Consider the following 16,707-nt stretch of genomic DNA (forward strand, 5'->3'; position numbering starts at 1 on the left):
GGCGCCCGCCCTGCCGCCCCGGCTGGGTCCGGCCCGCGTCGCCGCCCCTCCGCATCCTCCCTGACCGCCCGCCAGCCGCCCCGCCGCGCGCTCGGGGGATGGGCGAGTGGCGCCGCACCCCGCGACCAGACCCCTCCCTCGCGCCGCCCCCCCCCCCCGCGCTCCCGCCCCGTAACACACCCCCCCTCCCACGGCGGAGCGAAGGTTTCGGGATCAATATAAAAAAAAAAAAAAAAACACCAAAAAAAAAAAAATGTGCTCTGCCCCCAGGGCTTTGCCCCAAGGCTTCCCAGCACTGAGAGCGACGCCAGAGAGCGTAGTCCCCACACCCCTGTTTGTTCCCTGTTTTAAAACAAAAGCACAGCGTATGAGCTTTGTTTTCTAAGATACCCTGGCTATCCAAAGAGAATTTTTAAATATATTATTTCTACCTTTAAAATAGAAAGCTGTTTTTATTAAGCACCCGGAAGGTTTCTCCTGTTTGTATTTTGTGCGCCAGATAGCAAAGGTTTGACTAGTTACATGACTGGTGAAATGTAAATGAATTCAGACTGGACAGAACAAATTTTCCTCCTTCCTTAAACCATATAATGTTTTATAAAAACTTGCCTTATTCTCTTATGTTTTTTTAAAAGGTTCTCTTATTGTCAATCCAGATTTCCACAGTCCCTTATCCCCCATAAATTACAGTAATACCTAAGTTTGCAGAGTCCTTGAAAGGGTGTACATTTTAAATCTCCACAACAACGCTAAAGATGCTATTACCATCCCCACTTAATGAATGGCAAAAATGAGGTTTATAAAAACAGCAACTTCCCCAAGGTCAAAGTAGTAAGTGGCAAAGCCTGAATTCAAACTGGCTCTAGTATTTCAAAAGTCTATTTGTATAACCACATTGCTATACTTACTTTAAAAATCTTGTTCACCCTCCCTCTTCCTGGCCCCACCTTTTTGTTCGAAGCACAAGAGGAAGGGCAGATTTCACTGCAAATGAGATCTTCCTTAACACCATCCGAAGAGTACTTTCCTCTGCCCATTGTGTCTGGTCCTTAGCCACACTTGGAATTGCTTAGGCATCTTTGCAGCGAGATGACTCACTCCAACAGGATCCACAGTTCGATAATAATAGTACTGCTGTACTTGGTATTCTTATAGAACCTTTTTCTCACCAGTTTGGAGGTGCCGCTGAAGCATTATTTCATTGATCTTCCCAGTAGCACAAAGAGGCAAGTAATCTTTTTCAATTTTTAAGGAAACTAAGGCACAGAAAGGGTAAATGACCTTGGCCAAAGCCATATCCATATCCAGCAAGTCAGGTGGGGTCTGGATGAGAATGCAGCTTTATGGGCTTTTTTCTCCTATTCTAATTCCCCAAGGCCATTCTGTCTTTGGTGAAAAGGAGTCTGCAATTACTGCTGTAATTTTCCTGTCTATCTTCATACACAGGGAGAAAGAAATAACATCACTTTAATGTTTTCTCTTTTTGGTTCCTTTGCATTCCCCTCTTTAATTTCACTACTTATTACTTTTTGACATCTTATCTCCCGCCCAGTCTCTTGGTGGGGGCGGGGGGGGGCGAGCCCNCCAGTCTCTTGGTGGGGGGGGGGGGGGATGGCTTTTTTTTCTAAATCAATGAATAACTAGCAGGAAATGTTTCACATTACCATCAGTGGTCACTGGATATAGCATAGAAAGAAAATCAAGAGCTATTGACTTTATATTGTGCTATCAGTTTTTATTGATAATTTTATAATTGTGCTATTACAAATTTTATAAATTTAAAGCAAATCTTTTAAATATAACTTTAGAAAGTTAGTGCCTCTTAGTCCAGCTATAATGTTTGACTTTTTTACTGTATTGCTGAGAAGTCTTTAAGTTGGCTGTATGTTTTATGGGGATTCCTTTTAGCAAAAAAATATTTCAGAAAGTGCAAGAAATATTTCAAAAAGTGGTAGAGATTCATTTAATAAAAACATGTACCTTAAGAAACTGCTTTGCAGTTTCTTAAGTTTACCAGTGCTTAAATGGTAACCTAAAATCTTCAGTACAATTCTATAATATGTCCCATCACTTAGGAAAAACAGTAAATAAAAAACTTAGGGAATCATGTAGAAAATGAGGCATGCTTATGGTTTGGGGAAACAATAGTCCTCGTGGCCTCCAGGAGCTAATCAAAGTAGCATCATATATTAGAATGTCAGGCATTCTGGATAATTTTCACCCTTAATTAGTAAAATTGTATTTTTCTTACATTTTTTCTAGAATGTCCTTTCTCTGTAACCTTATCACCTTATCCTGGTCTGCTGTACCTTCCAGTTTTGTGTGCATGTGTGTCTCCACTTCAGGAGGTGGAGAATCATGTCCTCCCCATCCCAGAATCCACCCCCAACCTCAGTCAGTACTTGAATGGTTATTGAACTTCTTTTTCTTCCCATCCCCCGACCTCCCAACAGAGTTATTCCCGAATAACATACCCCCTTCCTATTCCCCGGCCCCATAGCTCTTCAATAACTGACTCAGACCTACACTCATATCTAACCTCTGATTTTCTTGCGTTCTTTTTCTATTTCCATCCTGTGAAACTCTTCAGTTTCTTATATCATGATCTGCCTCTTTGAGGTGTATTATCCTTTGGCTATTGCAGCTTCTCCAAAATGAGGAAGAGATTTAAAAAGTACTGAACACGAACAATAACCATTACTCTGTGTAAATAGAGGGCAGCCCTTGTTCTAAAGAGCTTCCAGTTAAAATATTACAGAAAAATGCACACCATGACAAGAGAAATTTGAAGGAAAGTTTCTTAAAATATGAAAAAGGAAACAGACCTGGGTGACATCTAAGAAAACAGCAAATCAGTTCCCCCTCTTTTAAAGGGAATGAGAAATGAAAAGGAGACTCACTCATGAGAGAAAATTTCCCTTTCTATTAAAAAACATCTCTTATTCATACTCATTAATGTTTATTTAAAACCTACCAACAAAGTGGTGTGACTTTGATTAGGTTATCTGTCCAAATATATTTGTATTACTTTATATATTTTGTTACATTATTAGTTCACAAAATAAAGGATATAGTAGACACTTCCTTTAACTAGTCAACTGTGGAGTATTATATATCATGAAAAGGTATAAGGAAGGCCAAAGTAGATGATCCAATTCACTTAGTGGAAATCTAGGCAGAAGGGAGGGAGATAGGGAAGAAAAATAATAAATAGGTGGGAGTCACATTTATTAGGAATTATTTTTCTGTTAAATAATAAACTGATCAGAGAACTATTGATAAAATTATTCCACTCATTCATTCAACAACCGTCTTTAAGATCCCTACTGCCTGCCATACGTTTTTCTGGGTAATAAGGATTAAAAGATTTGGCCAGCTTCAGGTAACTTAGAAAAGGAAATGGAGACGTAAATACTTAAGTATAGTGTGGGAAGTAGCATCTCTCTCTTTGTCATAGAAATAAACCTTCCGGAACAGCTGTTTTCCAAGCCTGTCCTGTGATTTACTCAAGGCCTCTCTCAAACAACAGTCTTTATATTGATCTTTGGACATCTCTTCAATTACAGAGGGGGATCATTGAAAGAAAATATGTATCAGCACTAACCTGCCACTGGCTGATCTTCTACTACAGCTGGGGGTCTACGTTGGCCCCTGGTGAAAGGCTTGAGAATAAGAGGGAAGGAAATAGTTCGAAAATGTCTTAAGGAAGTACCATTTTGCACCTCCAGACTTGTTCAAATTAAACAACTCTTCCTTTACCCCAATCAGCAAAGTTCCAAGTCATCTACATCTCTCTTTACTATGAAGGACCAAAATTCATATGATGGAGAAGTAAGAAGCATGCCGTAATGTAGGCGTAGGCAGCAGCTGGGTAGCGGGAGGGTGTATTCTGTCAGGTGACTTTATTTTATATCTGGCTTTGCCATTAATTAGCTGTATGACTCTGAACAAATCATTTAACCTCCATTCCCCATTTAAGCCCCCGGATCCTCATTTGTGAAATAAGAGCATTGGTCTATTTAGGACATTACAAATGATTCTTTTCCCTTTAAATCTCTCCACTGTTGTGGGACATGAACTCCAATGATTGAAATTGCAAATGTTTTGTCACAATGGACAAACACAGATAAGATACCTGCCGCATAGAACTCTTTAGGATTTTCTGCCTTTTGTTTTGTTAATATTATTAGAAAGATTTGAAAGAGCAATTCGCAACACTTATTCACATGTAATATCATTCTTGTACAACGGGCTGTGCAACAGACATTATTAGCATATTAAAAAAATGGATTGTGTGAAGATGTATAATATGACCAGTGAGTGCCACACTTAGAGCTTGGACCAGGCCCTTTGACTATTAGATTTCAAATTCTGTCACAAGCTATTCCCTTCCCTCACCCGTTCATCGTATCCCCCTCCCTAGCCCCACCCCTCTCCTACCTACTGCTGTCAGGGCCTGCTCGCTCTGCCTTCCTGCCTGCACTTGCTCTTCCAAGTCTCCAGTGCCCCTCTGGAGGCTGCCAAGTCCAATGCATGCTTTTGGTTTCAAGCTTTCTCGACCCCCTGGCCGTATTCCCATCACCACTTCAACTCCTTGAACCTTGCCACGTTCTAGCATCCTGACATCACTTCTCTGTAGCTCTCTTGCTCTTGCTATAATAGACCATCTGCAGTGCAGTCACTGGGAAGCTTATTTAAAGCTTACTTAAATATTGATTGCTGGGCCTCTTCCCACACCCATTTAACCAGAACCTCTGAGGATTAGACTAAGGAGTTGGCATTTAACAAGCACTTGGGTGATTCCTTCATACACTAAGGCCTGATTCTTACAAACACTAACTCCTGCTCCATCTGATAATGTAATTGACCCTTGACCAACAGAAGGTTTGAATTGTGTGCAATCTTTTTCAATAAATATACAGTCAGCCCTGAAATCCCCAGTTTCAGCATCCACGGATTCAGCTAAGCATGGATCAAAAGTATTTTTGATCCCTGGTTGCAAATCCCCGTATTCGCGGGCCAACTTAAGATGTACCTGGATGTTCCACTTCGTGGTAAGGGGACAGTTGGGGCTCCCAACCCCCGCATTGTTTAAGGATAAACTGTAATTGCTGAAACTACATTTCAGCCTAGATGTCTCTCCTGAGTTCTAGATCATATGTCAAATTTTCTTTCAGACATGTTCTTTCAGGAATATGCCTTCTGGATGTTCCTTAAGTAAGTCAAACTCAACTTTCCAAAACAAGTCACTTTTCCTTCAAATACATCATTGTTCCTTGTATTCCCCTCTTAGTGAATGATACCAGCATCCAAACAAATATCCACATCAGAAACTTTGGAATCATCCTCTCACAACTAGTTGGTTAATAAATTATATTAATTGCCCATTAAATATATCACAAAATTGCCTCTCTCATTTCCCATATCCTGATGTGAGCATACATCACTGCTATCAGAAGGATCTTTTTAAAAATGCTAATCTGATTATGTTCCTTTCTTGCATAAAAGCCTCTCATGGCTAAAAAAACTTAGAGGATAAAATCCAAAGCCTGTTGCCTGGCGTTTGAGGCCTTTTTTTTTTTTTATCTCAGCCCTGTTCTCCCACATATTAGCCATATGGAATGGCCTACTGTTCTCTGAGCAAGCCAGGCTCCCTCAAGTCTCTGTGCATTCTACTCCTTCTGCCTAGAATATCTTCTTCTCTGTTTACCTAATAAACTCCTACTCATGCTTAAATTCTTAGTTCAGAAATTACTTCCACTCAGAAACCATCCCTGATTCCTCTGGGCCTCCTTCCGCAATAATCCCGTATCTTCTCTGCTGAGTTGTTAGTATAGTCTTCACCTCTCTCTTCTCCTTACACTCGCTAAATGAAAATATATTACCTGGCAGGGTAACTCAGTTGGAGCATCGTCCTGCACCCCAAAAGGCTACAGGCTTGATTCTTAGTCAGGGCACATACCTAGGTTGCACAAGGGTTCCAACCCCGGTCCAGGCAAGTACAGCAGGCAACCGATCAATGTTTCTCTTTCATCAGTGTTTCTTGCTCTCTCTGTCTCAGTCTCTGTTTTTGTCTCTCTCTTTCCTCTTCCTCCTTCTCTGAAATCAATAAACATCCTTGGGTGAGGATTAAAATATATATATATGTGTGTGTATTATCTCTATCATTTAATATGTATAATTTACCTGAATAAATAATAGTACTTACGTTCACATAGTGCCCTACATTTTATAAAGCAGTCCGTATTTAACTCTTATCTCTGTTTGTATTGCTGCAATTTGCCAGTGAGTCATGTATCTCTCCTTTCTTAGATTTAACCTTCTCTTTGGCTTTTTATAGACTATTCCATACCCAGCAGAAAAAAATGTCATGGGCCTCAGAGCTACAGAGCAGGATATGCAATATTTGCTCTCTGTAGAGTGTCTACCTGGCTTAAAAAATACCAAGATTTATAGTTATATTGAATGAGATATATTGAAGGACAGAAGAGACTCAGCACTGTATTTAATTTGTTAAAGGGACATATGGATACTTCTTTTGAATGTAAATTCTTTCTAGAAACATTAATATTGATAAAATAATATGTAGAACTTAGAAAATGAAATACTATAGCTGGATGACCTGGGGAAAGAAAAAACAAATAAACTTATAATCACTGATGATATATTGAGCTATAAGTGAGGAACTTATCAGATCTCATACCCTGAGTCAAGGGAAAAAGGAAAGAATAAAGGGGAATAATTTTCTCCCTCACTGTTACTGTTTTACATAGTGCACAAGTACTCTCTGAATAGATCATTTTTTTCTTTAGTGTTTTGATACATTTAATTTTTTGAAGCAAGACGATCTCATCTGACAGTTTGTATCTTTTTATAGAACATTCTATAAAATGTTTACTGGTCATATATGTTTAATTTTAACCATTTTTTTCAGTTTCTAACCCATCATTTATTTCAGTTACATATAAAATTGTATAATAAATACTAATCTAAAATAGAGTATCTGTAGTTAATTTAACGTATCGTGTAGTCCAAATTAAGGAAAATATAATGTGAAAGTGAGTTTTTTGTATTATCATTGTCACTGCCTTGTATGTATTTAGTATACAACAAACATTTAGTAATTGAATCATTAAAAAACAGTGTACAGTGCTGGGGGAGAAAAACTGGAAACTTTTTAACAAAACTCTTCTTTTTTGGATACATTTTTTCTTAAAACCAAGCATTGGGAACATGCAATTGTCTCATGGGGGGAATTTCTGAAAAACATGCATGTTTTACCAAAGAAAATCAAGAAAAAGTTTTAAGTAGTCACAATAGGAAATGAACAGGTTTAAAGTGAAAAGGGCTAAAAAAATAAATCACATCAACTTACATTTCCTTGCGCAGATTGTGCATGGGTGACAGACGAAAGGAGAGACCGAGCCACGGAACTCACTGTGAAACCCGGTCGCCCATGGGAGCCTGCCCCTCTAGGCTTGTGGAAGGACACAAACCTAGGAAACAGCACTTGTCATTCCATGTCGTTCTATTTCCAATTGTGTCATTCTGAGCCCAACATCACCATTCATAGAAAGAAGATAGAAGTAGCTATTTATGCTTTTTACCGGAATATTCTAAGAAATTTCTCGGGGTGGGGGGCAAACTTGATAAAAGAATGACTTAAAAATGTACTAGTGTCCTAATATTCATCATTGACTGAGTACAATGAGTTCTAAGCTGGTCAGCAATATTTAACATGCTCAGAAAATCAGATGATATTCTAAACGTTGATGAAGATAAAAGGACCACAAGCAAAAAAATGTGGTGCCAAGTTTTTTGTGTTAGCTGTAAAATTTCCTCTATTACTCTATGGTAACTACCTTTATCATATTTCATGAGAGATTGTTTTCCAGAAGTTTATTTATCCAATTTAGGCAGTGCAAATATTTCATGAGTCTAATATAGGAATAGTGGGAATATAAAGAAATACAAATTCAGGCCTGGCTGGTGTAGCTCAGTGAATTGAGCGCGGGCCTGCGAACCACACGATCGCGGTTCGATTCCCAGTCAGGCCACATGCCTGGGTTGCAGGCCAGTTCCCGGCAGGGGACTCATGAGAGGCAACCATACATTGATATTTCTCTCCTTCTCTCCTTCCCTTCTTCTCTAAAAGTCAAATAAATAAAATCTTAAAAAAAAAAAAAAGAAATACAAATTCAGGTATTAGTTCTCAAGACATTTCAGTCAACTTGGCGTGGGAAGTAGGGAGGAAGAGATAAGCAGACTAGTAGCCTGTGGTAATAAATGGTATTATAGATACTGCACCAGATGGAAGATAAAAGCCTGTAAGATGGCATCCAATCTTGCGACTGTGGCTAGGGAAGGCTTCCTGGAGAAATAAATAGCTGAGTTATGTTGTAAATTAACAATTACCTCTAGAAGGATTTCTTGAAATTGGTAAAATTACACCTTAAGCTCCATCCGCTCTCCACCTTCCCTCCTTCAGCTCTGTTAGGTGTATTAGGTACAAGAGGTCTGGGGCCACGTGTGTCCAAACTCAGTTGTTTACCACTAACAGCTCTTCTCCCTTATTAGCTAGTCCCTGATTTTCTTGGATACATAGATGCCTGAACTAGGGACATATCTCCCAGGCACCCTCTTACCTGGTTGTGAGCCCTTGGATTGGCTGCTGGTAAATTGGATGTAAACAGAGGAATGTATGGCAGATTATGGGAAATTTCCTTTTTTTTTTTTTTTGCTTTTATTTATTGATTTGAGAGAGAGAAAGAAAGGGAAAGACATCAACTTGCTATTCCACTTAGATTCTTTTACGTGCTCTGGATTCTTACATGTGCTCTGACTGGGGATTGAACCCACAACCCTGGCATATTGGGACAAGGCTGTGACAGACTGAGCTGCCTTGCCAGAGTGGGGAAAAAAATTTAAACATGGTTGGCAAATATTTAATTCTGTTGGTCTCCCTCTTCCTCAACCAGCTGCTTGAAATGTGAATAGGATGGCTGTACTCCATCTTGGATGAAGAAGACAAAGGCCACACCCAAGGGCTGGCAGAAAAGACACCTGGGTACAGCTTGGGTCTTAAGGACTTCAGGCAGCAGCTCCGAACAGCTTCCTTCAGACTTAAAGGTGAAGGAGAAATGCTGAGATTCACATTTTATTATAAATTCTGAACTGCTTAGATAAAAATTCTGTCTTGATTAAGCTAATGCTATTTTGGGGGGGGTTCTGCTACTCTCGGGTAAACTTCATCTTACCTGTTAAATCATGTCTATCTCACCAGCACTGAGTACAATGCCTAGTATGCCAGGTGCTCAACATTTAAAATGAATGGATGACTCTCTACACACATGTCAAAATTATACATATAAAATTTGCCTCATGACTCGACAACTCCTAATTATTTTTTTGATGAGTCAGATGTTCTCATTGCTTACCTTTTTATTTCCTGAGAGTAAGGCACATCTTTAAGAACAGTGCTTTAACTTATTCTGGTAATTGGACTATTAATTTCTTTGATGTATCAATTTGAACTGTAATAGTCACGAGTTAGTTGACCTTCCAAGTAGCTACACTCCTTCACTCTCTTTACAGACTGCACCTTGGCAATATGTTACCATAGTATTGCAAACAAAGTGAAACTGACGGGAAACTTCAACCACAGTAGGTACTTTTGCCAATTGTGCACTGATAGACATGTGTTGTGTTTATGTCCTGTCCACCCAGCTCTCAGGGAGATGCTCAGAATACCAACCACACCAATATTGTCAAAATTCCCTCAAACATGCTCTGTGGAGAAGCTCTACTTATTGGGTGCAAGACAAGGTTGTCGAGAAGGTTTATTTCATGTAGTTTGCTCTACATATAGTGAAGTCTAAAGAGTAAACATTTTAGAAAGAAAAACTTTCAAGTTATCCCAGTCCAGCCCTGACTGGTGTGACTCAGTGGGTTGGGCATCATCCCGCAAAGCGAACAGTTGTGGGGGCGATTCCTGGTCAGGGCAGACGCCTGGGTCGTGGGCTAGGTCCATGTTTGGAGGCACGCAGGAGGCAATGGACTGACGTTTCTTTCACATGTCTGTGTTTCTCTCCCTGTCTTTCTCCCTCCCTTCCCCGCTCTAAAAATAAATAAATAAAATCTTTTAAAAATTTATCCCAGTCCATTACCTGGTAGTGTGTTTTTATTTCACATTTTGAGGTGCAACAAGAAGCATAACACTCAGATATCAGCTTTGTGTAACTTTGGTACAGATTATTTTTACTTTCTATCTCTCTGTAAAATGGCAGAATGATTACCCACCTCATTTCATTATATATGTTGAAGCAGATAACGTCTTGAAATAGCTTGAACTGCTCAGATATAAATGTTTTAAAAAATAAAGATGGTGTTTTTCTAGAGTACAGAAAATAGGTAATTTAAATTAGTGTACTTTGCATGCTGTTCCCATATCTGAGCAGCTTGCTGTGATTTTTTTTCCTCATTCGTCCATCACTTACTCAAAAATATAACTGGAGTAATATTTATCCTATTCTGAAATAGTTGTACATTAGAATTGTCCTCTATGGTTCATTTGAAGATGGAGATGAAGCGCTTTCAGAAACAGTTAAAAGAAAGAGAAAAAGAGAGAAAGGGAGGGAGGGAGGAACCATAATGTACCATGATTCTGTTTATCTAGGAGTTAATGCTTTTGAAGCTCAAATTGATTTTTCAAAATCATCTTTTTTTGTGTTCATTACCTTCATCATAGACAACTATGTTTGATAATTCTTTCTTTTCAGACCAGAAAAAAATTATCATCAGAAGTAACTTTCTCTTTTAAAAAAAAGGATTTCATTTATTGATTTTTAGAGAGGGGGAAGGGAGGGATAAGGAGAGGGAGAGAAACATCAACATGAGAGATCCATCAGTCTGTTGCCTCTCACACGGCCCCTAGCTGGGCACCTGGCCCACTACCCAGGCATGTGCCCTGACTGGGATTTGAACCAGCAACCTTTTGGTTCAGATGTTGGTGCTCAATCCACTGAGCCACACCAACCAGGATAACTCTGTTTTTCAGTCTCTTCCCACTTCAAGGTCAGTGGTTGCAGTGCTGCAGGAGTAAGTATAATCCCATGCCATTAGGAAGCAGAATCGGAGGGAGAGGCTGAAGGATACTACTGACAGAGATGAGTTAGAGAATCTAAGGGCGGAGCGAGTCGAGGAAGGATCTTCACCAAGCAATTAGAATGGCTCTCAAGCTTATTCCAAGGTGTTTATGTACTTAAACGGCAGGCTCTTGTGTGGTATCCAGGAAAACCTCGTTGAATCAGAATTGCTGTGGCTTGACTAGGCCTCATTTTGAAAATCTTACTTTACAGGCAAGGAGGTAAAGGCAAGACTTCAACATAATTTGCAGGGCCCAGAGCAGAACAAAAATGTTGGGGTCCTTGTTCAAAAACTCTTAGGCATTCAGTGGTGACGCGGAGCGTTAAACCATCATAGGATGCCTCTGAGAGCAGGACCCTATGTGATTGCACAGGTTGTGTGCCCATGAAGCTACCCCTGAGAAGAAGTCAAGTCAAATTATTTGCTGAAGGCGATAAAACTGGCTAGGCGTGGACCTAACCTTGTGATTCCTTGTTTAGTTTTTTTTCCCCGCCCTGTGCATTCTGTTATTTCTTTATATTTGCTTCCTGTTTAGTTTAGAATAATACATATTTACTGATTCATTATTTAATTGAATAAATATTTCTTGAACACAGACTGCGTGGCAGGCACTATATTAAGAACTGAGCAAACAATTAGAAGACATTTTTTCCCCTTAAATACTGCTTTACACTGGGCGCAGAAAAAGGACTTGGGGGACATCCACTTCTACGGAGGTTGTGGGGAAGGTAGAACTGGTATGTACTACCCGTAAGAATTACATAGGTATTCATTTTTTGGAGGGCAATTTGGCCATACAAGATGAATGTCTTAAAATGGGTCTCTCTTTCTTCTTCCCTCCCTTCCTCTATTCCTTCCTTTGATCCTTCTTCCTCCTCCCCTTTGTCTCTCCCTCCCTCCCTCCCTCCCTTCCTGTAATCTGTGGCCCAGAAATAACTTTTGGAATTTACCCTAAGGCAGTAATAACAAATGTGGGCAAAGGTACATATCCAGAGCTATCCATCGCAATGATTTTTTTTCCTCATAAATGCCCAAGGATTTGGGTTTTGTTAGGTACATTTTGATATACCTATGTTGTTAATAAATGGCCATTAAAAATACAGTTTTAGAAGACTGTTAACATGGTAAATGTAATATATAATTACTGAAAAAGCAAGATTTAAAATAGTATAGAGTGATTCTTTTGGGAGAAGGTTTAAAAAATATCTGTTTGTAACAGGTATTTTAGGAAAGGCATATACCCGAATGTTGTTAGCAGTGATTAACATTTTGTAATTAAACATTCTCTTTATATTTGGTTATATTTTGCAATGTTTCTTTATTGAATGTGTATAATTTTTATAATAAAAATTTAAGTTCCACCTATATTCAACTACGAAAATCTAAGTTTTCTTTTTAAAAAAAATTGTATTGAATTTGTTGGGCTGATGACAGCTTGAGGGGAGGTTAGGATGTGGAGGGACTGAGCAAAAAGGAAAATGGCCTCTTGGACATGGACAGCAGTGTGGGGGGTGCTGGGGGAGGGGAGGAAAGCGAACTAAATGGCTATGGGAAAAAATACAGTAAAGATTAAATTGAAAAAGAATTTATTGGGGTGACTTAGGCTAATAAAAACATAAGTTTCTGGTGTACATTTTTACACACATCTGTGTATATTGATGGATTGTGTACATTTGTATAACACATCTGTGTATATTGATGGATTGTGCGTTCACCACCCCAGGTCAAGTCTTCTTCCATCACCATATATCTGTTTTCCTAAATGCCTAAAGAAGGGCAGTAATTCTATGTTTTACTAGAGAAGAAAAATTAACAACTAAATTTCATATATTGTTGAAATTTATGAAAGTGGTTGCCAGGGGCTGGGGAGGGGAAATAGGGAAGGTTAGTGAAAAGGTACATACTTTTAGTTGTGAGATGAATTCCAAGGATTGACTGTATAGCATAGTGAGTATAGTTGATAACACTGTATTCTACGATAGAAATTTTTGGTGCAGAATTAAAATTATATATGATAATTTCATATATCAAACTGCATGAGAGATTAAACTAAATATCCATCATAAGCTTGAAATATTTTTTCTTATAATTCATTGAAAGAAGTCTTACAGATTATATAATCTCCTCCTCCAAATGATGCAGACATTGACTCTATGATATCTTGTATAAGCAATATAAGCTTACCGGTTTTAGAGATAGGTTTATTTTATTGATTAAAAAGTAGATCTTAGCTAAATTATAACAAAGAGAAGCCAATATGGATTCGGAACCCCCCAAGACTCTGTAACTACACGACAGATATTTAGGTGTAATCATGCACAGTGAAGGAGTGGGTATGTCGCTCAACGGACCCTCTTTCAAAAACCCATCCATACTCTGGTTTCTCTTCAGATCGTATAAATCTTTCGCCTTTTACAAAAACCCATCCAGAGGAATAGTTGACTTTTGGCCACCATACTTGTCATTAAATGCCAGATAGAAAAATGAGGGGCACTTCACTCGGAGGACTGTCACAGAAGCTGGTCTAGCAGACTCTGTCCATAAAAATACCTTGGACAAAGGATTCATCCAGCACCTCACTTGGTGACTTAGTTTATATTGATAACTGTGTGGGCAGAAAATTGTCTTTTATAATTATTATATTTTGTAAAATGAAAGGCAACTTTCAAAATGAATGTGAAATTAAAGCCAGAAAGGCACATGGGAAACAATATGGAGAACAATCACGCTCATAGGAACAAAGCAGAGGCGTGGTTGCCAGGGGCTGGGGAGGGGGAATAGGGGAGGTTAGTAAAGGGCACATGCTTTTAGTTGTGAGGTGAATCCCAAGGGTTGAATATATAGCACAGTGAGTATAGTTGATAACACTGTATTCTACAATAGAAATTTTTTTGTGCAGAATTGAAATGTTCTCACCACCAAGAAGAGGGAGGTGGCAAATATGTGAGGTGATGGATATGTTAGTTAATTTGTGTTAATTAACTCAATATGGTTTTTTTAAAGAGATTTATTTATTTATTTATCTTTAGAGAGGAAGAAAAGGAGAGAGGGAGAGAAATATCAATGTATGGTTGCCTCTTGTGAGTCCCCTGCTGGGAACTGGCCGGCAACCCAGGCATATGCCCTGACTGGGAATCGAACCGAGATTGTGTGGTTTGCAGGCCTGCGCTCAATCCACTGAGCTACACCAGCCAGGGCTTCGATATGTTTTTATAAATAAAGATACCTGATACCCAATATCTGTACAGATAATAATAATTTTTTTATTTAATTCTTGTTCAAGTACAGTTTTCTGTCTTATATTCCCAGCCCTGCCCCCCAATGCTCCCCACCTCCCTCCCATTTCTGCCCCCCACCTTAGTTATTGGCCATGTGTTCTTTATACTTGTTCATGTGAGTCCTTCCCCTTTTCCCCTGTGATTCTCTCCCCTCTCCCCTCTGGTCCCTGTCAGCCTGTTCCGTATTTGAGTGTCTTTGGTCATATTTTGCTTGCTTGTTTGTTTTGTTGTTTACATTCCTATTAACGGTGATATCATATGGTATTTGTCTTTTACCACATGGCTTATTTCGCTCAGCATAATGCTTTCCAGTTCCATCCATGATATTGCAAAAGGTAGGAGCTCCTTCTTCCTTTCTGCAGCACAGAATTCCATTGTGTAAATGTACCACAGTTTTTTTTTTTAATATTTTATTTATTTATCTTTAGAGGGAAAGGGAAGGAGAGAGGAAGGAAACATCAATGTATGATTGCTTCTGGTGCATCCCCTGCAGGGAACTGACCCCTGCCGGAAACTGGCCTGCAACCCAAGCATGTGCCCTGACTGGGAATCGAACCGTGATCGTCTGGTTCGCAGGCCCGCGCTCAATCCACTGAGCTTGTACCATAGTTTTTTGATCCAGTCATTTACCGAAGGGCATCCAGGTTGCTTCCAACTCTTGGCTATCGTAAATTGTGCTGCTATGAACATCGGGGTGCATAGGTTCTTTTGGATTGGTGCTTCAGGATTCTTAGGATATACTCCTAACAGTGGAATTGCTGGGTCAAAAAGCACATTCATTTTTAGTTTTCTTAGAATATCTTACAAATATCTTACAATTTTATTTATTGATTATATCTCAGTAAAGCTAAAAAACATAATATGAATAGTCTGGTTTCATTTTTAAACCCAAATTTTATAAAGAAAAAATATGCAATTAATGAGAATGATTATCCTCAATGGCTTCCTATACGACCAGCTTTGTTTCTCCATGTCCTTCATGTGATTCGTTAAGAGAGACCAGGCCCTTATTTGCGTCACTCGCAAGTTTCTCGTGATACAACATCATCATCTTTTTTTTTCAAATTATAAACAAACGTTTCTTTAGAAAGTTACGGGGTAGAAAGGAATGAGCCAGCTGGGTTGCATGGGCTCAGGAAACAAGTTACAGAGGCAAAAGAAGGGCACTTGGAGCTTAGGAGAGAGAAGCGTAAAGGTGACGGTGATGCACCTGGGAGAAGAAAAGGGATGAGGGAAAGGAAGGGCAACACCAGAGAGGGAGAGGCCTCATCATGCTCTTGAAAAGTCATCTTTCTCCCCAACGCTTGTGTTCTTTTCCTACCAGCTTTTTTATTTTCACATGCCTTCTGATTTTCAGTGTAGAAAATGTCCTTAATTTGTTCCTCACTGATATTAGGAGCATTTTTTTTTAGAAAATTCAGGAAAACTCTACCTGGTGCTCTTCATCGACTACCATTCATTACAAAAAAGGCCACCATTTTGTTCAATAGTTTGCATCAGAAGTTCAATTGTCCTTTTGTTCCCAATTATACTCACTTGGGAAATGCTGGGGCTATACTGCTTGGGCTATCAGATCTTTCTTTGGTTCGTGCAACCTGAAAGAAATTTAATCAGCCACTTTCTCCTGAGAATAGTTCTCAGTAATCTCATACCAGCCTTTATAGTTTATTTCTAGTCTGTCCCCTAGTCTGTCTTTGACAGGTCACTTCCATTTGAGATGATCTTGCCCCATTATCCTCATTTTGTGAGCCTGTTTTCTTCCCACCTTGCATATATTCATCTAGCTCTTTGTCTAATTCTTTTGTATGATCTTGAGGCCCCCACTTAAATTTTTCAGCAAGCAAATCATTGTAGGTCTTGGGTTGTCTGCTTTTGTCAATAGTGCCTTCCATTTCCCCAATACCCAGTTCAGTGCCCGCTGCATCTTGATTCTGATCCTGCAGCACAGCGCCCTGGACGTGGGTAACCTTCTTCCCTCCAGCAAAAGGCAGTTTCTGGCTCCTCTGGCCAACGGCACATTTGCATGGATTTTCAAATTATTTATTTTTATTGAAGGTTTGAGCCTTTCTGAAAGTAGGTTAGTGAAGATGTTCCAAGAGTTCACTGTAGTTTACAAAAGAGATTAAATAGAAATATGTAGGCAGTTACACCACAGGTAGACTGTCTGTTGAGTTGAGGAGTGAAGCAGTAGCTTGCATTTGTTTTTAAAATTAATTTAATCCTGGATTAGCGTTGCCTTTTTTTTAAAGGGTTAGTCCTTAACCACTAGTCTGATACCATCTCT

The 16,707-nt window shown here is 39.3% G+C and overlaps 1 pseudogene; it reads right to left on the reverse strand.

Annotated features, from left to right (window-relative positions):
• Positions 1-13,874: 13,874 nt before the first annotated feature.
• LOC118978398 (phosphorylated adapter RNA export protein-like) lies at positions 13,875-16,330 on the reverse strand (annotated as a pseudogene).
• Positions 16,331-16,707: the final 377 nt, after the last annotated feature.

The sequence above is a fragment of the Sturnira hondurensis genome, unplaced genomic scaffold, assembly GCF_014824575.4.
Source record: "Sturnira hondurensis isolate 20B ecotype Veracruz unplaced genomic scaffold, ASM1482457v3 Scaffold0021795, whole genome shotgun sequence".
Lineage (NCBI taxonomy): Eukaryota > Metazoa > Chordata > Mammalia > Chiroptera > Phyllostomidae > Sturnira > Sturnira hondurensis.